Genomic DNA, 6,119 nt, shown 5'->3' on the forward strand with positions numbered 1-6,119 from the left:
CATACAATCTTGGGCATAGATCCTGTTTTAATGAGTGAAGGAACTTTGGCTAGGAAACCAAAAAGTATCATGGGAGTTTAACTTCTTTCTGGAATGCCACTTGAAAATGAGCATTAGAGTACTGAATTAATGTCTCATCGAAATGATGGTCCTTCTAAAAGTGCAGCATCCACTTCTAGTACAGTATACACCTCTTACTACTGGGGGAATTCTGTGCCGAAAAATTAAAAATTCTGTTGACGATATTTTAAAATTCTGCATATTTTATTTGTCAAAATAGCAATATAATTATGCCAGTTTCAATTATTTTGGTAATTTATTTCAAAATGCCTGTCAGCAAGTATGTCTGTAACAATACAGACAACAAAAAAAGATTCAGGAAATGTTTTTTGACCAATAGATTCCTTACTAGGCATATTAATACAGACCTTTGAGAAATAATTCATTTAAGCTACAATACATATATGTACTTCCTGCACCCCTCAGAAGCAGTACAAAGGCTTGGGGGGAATCAGGGTAACGGAGGAGCTGAGGGAGAGGGAAATAATTGCTTGGAACATATAAGCCAGTTGAAAAGACGCAATCTTTGGCTGAGTAAAATACTAAAGTTTATATAATGTCCAAGTTTAATTAAAAACATCCCAACTGGATTTTCTTTGAATGAAATTGGAGGAAACTGAATGGTAAGATATGGACAATTGTATTTTTTCATTTATATTTGCAGTAGAAACAAGTGCCCCCTGAAGGAACATTTAAAGGATTGAATGGTTGAAAGATTGTGTCTCTTTGTGGCAACTCAGGTGTACAGTGTCTCGGAAATTTCTCATTAAATAAGAGGTCTTTTCTACATTTCCTCTGTCTAAAACACATGGGGCATTGATCTCTTACTGTGCTTTTGATGCTGTTTATGAAGAATTTTTTAGAGTTTACATTTTCTTATGACAGGGAAGCTTTTCCTTCCAAATATTTATTATATTTATAATGATAAACAAAGCTGCAATAAATTGCACCAGTCCTCATCTTGGAAATGACCTAGTAGGGTCACTGTTTTTATTTAAAGAGCAACAGTGATTGAATACCCTGTTAGGAAGAAAGTATATTTAATAATCCATAAATATTCATGAAGACATGTCTTGAGGCATATAAAGAAGAGATGAACCCAACCCAAAATCCAAACACCCCTACTCGCTATTTTGTGAAAGTTCAGAACGTGTTTCAAATTTCATATTTTGAGAATATCTCTAACTCCAAATGATTACCATGTGCATTAGCCACACATTAATCCATATACACATCCATTTTGTCTCCTTTAGCAGTGATGATGCTGATTAAACTGAGACCCTTTTATAATAACTTGTATAGCAATCATTCGTTTCATGTCCGAGAGAACCACACTAGATACCATTAAAACATATTGTAACTGTGAGCAAAAGCAGATTTTTTTTTTAAATGGCAGCCACCATCCATCTTTTTAATTAATGGGATTTAACATATAACACTACAGCCAAACAAACTTTATTATTTATAAAGGTAAAGTTTGTTTTATTTATATTTTATCCTCATTATGCTTCAGATAAATGCACTGCTAATGTGCATAAGAAGAAAAGAAAATGTATTCAGGATAAATGATGGATTCAGTACCTTAGGTTTTGTTCTAAATGATAGCCAGACCTGAGGTAGCTTTAGTATGTGACTCTATTCTCAAAACAATAAATATGCTAGGGTGGTAGTGGAGTTTTAATGGATGGAGCAGACAACTTGAAATCAAGAGCTACTGAATTCTAAGTTTCAGAGTAGCAGCCGTGTTAGTCTGTATTCGCAAAAATAAAAGGAGTACTTGTGGCACCTTAGAGACTAACAAATTTATTTGAGCATAAGCTTTCGTGAGCTACAGCTCACTTCATCGGATGCATCCGATGAAGTGAGGGTGCCTCAAGTACTCCTTTTATTTTTGTGAATTCTAAGTCTGGTTCTGGCACTAGTTAAGTAAGTAAAATCTATGTCTTTATAAAATAAAGAAAATGGTAATTGCTTAACAAGGATATTGTGACAAACACAAGCATGAAACCATGTCTGTGCTACAAATGCCACCATGTCAGGAAACCTAGTTCAAGACAGTTATCCCCTAATCTGATTCCATCCATGGTTCCAGTTCATGGTGTATACTGGCCAAGGCTTAGGTAATTACAAAACTAAATTAAGATCCAGTCTACAGTATAAACTGGAATCATATTGGTTTAAGAAAAACTACTTTGAACCAAGTTTCCTGACATAGCTATATTTCTAGTGCAGCCAGTGTCTTAGTGGTTATAAATCTCACTGAAGAGGTAAAGTGCTAAATATTATTGTTCTAGGGTCAATGCAGGAGGAAGAGAAACTTGTTTTAGCAGTTGAGGATCTGATTCTATTTTAGCTCTGAGTGCTACACATATTCTCTTCTTATTTTATTGTATTTTTCCAGTGTTGACTTTCTCTTTGTGTCCTTTAAAATTAATGTTATCTAGAGCTGTCTCTGGATAATCTTCCCCCATTACATAAAGATATCAGACACGTGCATTTATTCATACAATAACTGTCTTGAAAGTATCATAATCTCCAATTCCCCTTCCCCTCTTTCAAAATCTGGAAATGAAAGAAGTTTTTCATAAGGATCAAATGACAATAACTGCAAACCCTAGAGGGTAAAAGACATTTTCAAGACTGCAGATTCTTTGGACAAAGACATAAATAGTCCTTTGTAGACTGATCTGTAAGGTTTCTATAACTCTAAATCTTGTCCATATTTAATATGATGATATTGCTCGAAATCAACTTCCGGAGAGACATAAAGGTGACTCTTGTTCTGTCACTCAGCCTTAGAATCTAAACAAAAAAACAGTTTTCTCTGGCTAGCGGTAGGAATACTGCTTTGTAATCTGTCATAGATGCAACTGCAAGATGCACGCTTCAATGGAGAGGTAAAACAAAAGATTGAAGGCAATGCAGAATTTTTATATGCTGTAACAATTGGAAATATTGACGCAATTAGGTCCTTTTTATGTTCTACTGTAACACAATGCAGAGAGGTGAAAACTCAAAAGCTGCATGTGCCTAGGGCCAGATTCTGCATCCTGCACAACATAGCCTGTCTATGTCCATCTCCTGCAGTACACAGAGCTGCTGTGCCCTCACTGTTCTGAGTTGATGCGTAAGATTTGAGTCCTAAAAACAGCCTCACAATATTGTTCCAAGCTTTTAGGAATGCTTCAGCATCACAGTATGGGCCAGTTGGTATGAACTAGTGTAGTTCCACTGGAGCCAACGGAGCGATACTTATTTACACCAGCTAAGGATCTGACCCTGTGCGTTCAGGAGGGATGTAAAAGTCACTTTTCTCTAGCTCTGGTTTCTAGCAAATAATAGACATCTTGATTCTCCTGTATACCTCAAAATAATATCTGCTATCATGATGATTCATGTGAGGAGCAAGATCTGCTCTGCCAGAAAATGGGGAGGACATAATATCGGCGAAAACTCCACAATCCTGCAAGAACCTTCTGGGATTTCTTGCTGAGAGAGAGCTGCATTATTTCCTCAGCTTTGACGATGGATTCCACTAAAGCCAGATATGCAGAGTGAGATAAATAGTAACACTCCTTGTCTTACCTGTATACATTTTTCATGAGTTTTGTACTTTGAGTTCTTCTTCATCATTTCTGATGCCAGTGTCCAGAGGTTACAGGCATGAGAGGGAAAACAAGAAATTGCAGCCATTTCCTGCTTGATCCAGAAATGGCTTTGGAGAGGAGCAAAGAAGGAAAGGGAGAGTAACTGCAGACTAACTTGTGAAACAGAGAGAGATGATGGAAGAAATCACTGGATTTCTGGGAAACTTGCAGGAGCTCCAGTGAGGTAGAGTATAATTTTGGGGCACAATTTTTAGAAGTTTGAGTTCCATTTTAGAAATTAAAAAATACAACTGCACTCCGAACCCACTAAAAAAAACTAGCTACTGGGAATGAAGTGGACTCCTACATCCCACATAACACTGTAAATCTGCTGCATATTGAATTTAATCTCTGGATGTTTATTTTATATTCTGATGCCTGACTTTGAGTTTGGGATATTGGTGTATTTATTTAAGATTAAAAAAACCAAAGAAACTAAATTCTGAGTCAAGACCTTAATTTTATTCGCAACTCGGCCATTGATTCACTGAGTGACGCTGGAGAAGTAATTCAGCCTTTCTGGAGCTCATTTTGCCTCACTATAAAATGGTAATGATGCTTATCCTTTGGGGGGTTGGGTTAAGTGTGTTGGCCTCCTTGGATGTATATATTCTATGTAATCATAGTGTAATTCATTGGATTGAGATTTAGTGAATCCTAATACTTTCAGCATGAGTGGTCCATGTGTAAATACATGTACATAACACCTTTTGATTCGTTCAGCTCCTGTCAAAAATAGGTGGAGAATGGAGAGAACTATACATCTTGACTAGCAAATGAAAGCCTGAAATTCTTTGTCAGGGGGGTACTGCAGCACTGGCATAGAACCCTGTTGACTTCAATGAGGCTGGCATAGCAAACTGTAGCATTGGGCCTTCATGTTCACAGGAAATGTATGTGGGTGTCATGCTGAACATAGAGTGCTTTATGACAGAAATTCACAACTAAGAAAACTCGGTCTGCTTACCAACAAAGCAGTTGCTATAGTGTGGAGTAAGGCAAGGAGGGAAAGGTGTTGGAGAGTACTACACACCCATTCATAATAGCAGCCAGACACCTTAAGCTTTTTCAGCAACTCCTGACACCAGGGAACACTAACGGTAGCATGAAGCCGGGTGACATGGGGAGAAAAGACAGCACTATTTTCCATCCCCTCCTCACCCAGGCTCCAAACTGCAGTCAACGTCCCAACTGGTGTCAGGGTCAGGTGAAAGATGATTTTGTTTTTGTTTTGTGTTTTGTTGATTAGTTTCCTGCTAGTGCAAAAAATTCAGGTAAAACTGAAATACTTTGAAATAATCATCAATGTTGTCTTCTGAAATTTATTTAAAAGCCTTTTCCAAGCCTACTTGTTATGACTTATCATTTGTGAGAATAAAACACAAGTCATCAAACTGTGCATCACCAAACCAAACAAGCATTACTGCACTTAAATTAATAAATGTAATCACTTCTTTTTTCCCCACACTGTCTCTTAAAAAAAAAAAAAAAAAAAAAACCCAAAACTTCAAAGCCTCCAAATTCCTCTTGATTGATGCACTGATATTTTAACAGTGTCTTTGGTGTATGTTGCAATCAGACAAGTGCTAATTCCCTTGAGGAATCTGGCAGGGCTGTGGGAATCCTTCCCCTGTAATTGCATGGCTCAAAAGCTCAGATGTGATGATATCATCAACTTCAGCTGAGTTGACTTAATGTATTATTTGTGTTCAGGAAGTGTTATGGTAACTTTCATTGCTGACCTTTATGCCTAAAGATCATTTATGTATACGTTATTCAGTATCTCTGGGGTCTTGATTTACTTTAGTGTTTTTTAGGATGCCCTTAACATAAAGCAAATTATGTATACGTTTAGAAAAATCATAATCAGAAAAAACTAAAAGAAAAAGGCAAGAGGAAGTCCTGAATTATTTGTTTAAGGTAAAACTAAATACTTTGGAGAGAAATAGTTATAAAAAACAATGTGAAATACAGCCATGGATAATTGAGGCAACCTATTTTTGATCAATACAAACATTCTAAGAGCGAAGTCAAGTAATACAAAGAAATTGGATCAAATTCTTCCCTCAGTGACAGCCATGTGACCTCTCATATTCCAGGTTGTCTTAACTGAACTCTTTAATGTGGATTGTTCTATATTAGAGCTTTGAAGTACTGTGTCATTTCATTATAAAAGCATTTTTATGTAAACGAGATCACAACTGATTCATAAACTTTACCGGTTTGTGCAACCATTCACATCTGTCATGTTTTTGAATCTCTGTCTCCCTTGACTACCTGTATTTGTCCAAAATCAGGAACCCAGCATCCAACTTGTCTGCTGTTTTCTTTCTGAGACAAGGTGGGTGAGGTAATATCTTTTATTGGATCTACTTCTGTTGATGAGAAAGATAAGCTTACATAACAAGCTCT

The sequence above is a fragment of the Dermochelys coriacea genome, chromosome 5 (assembly GCF_009764565.3).
Source record: "Dermochelys coriacea isolate rDerCor1 chromosome 5, rDerCor1.pri.v4, whole genome shotgun sequence".
NCBI classification, from domain to species: domain Eukaryota; kingdom Metazoa; phylum Chordata; order Testudines; family Dermochelyidae; genus Dermochelys; species Dermochelys coriacea.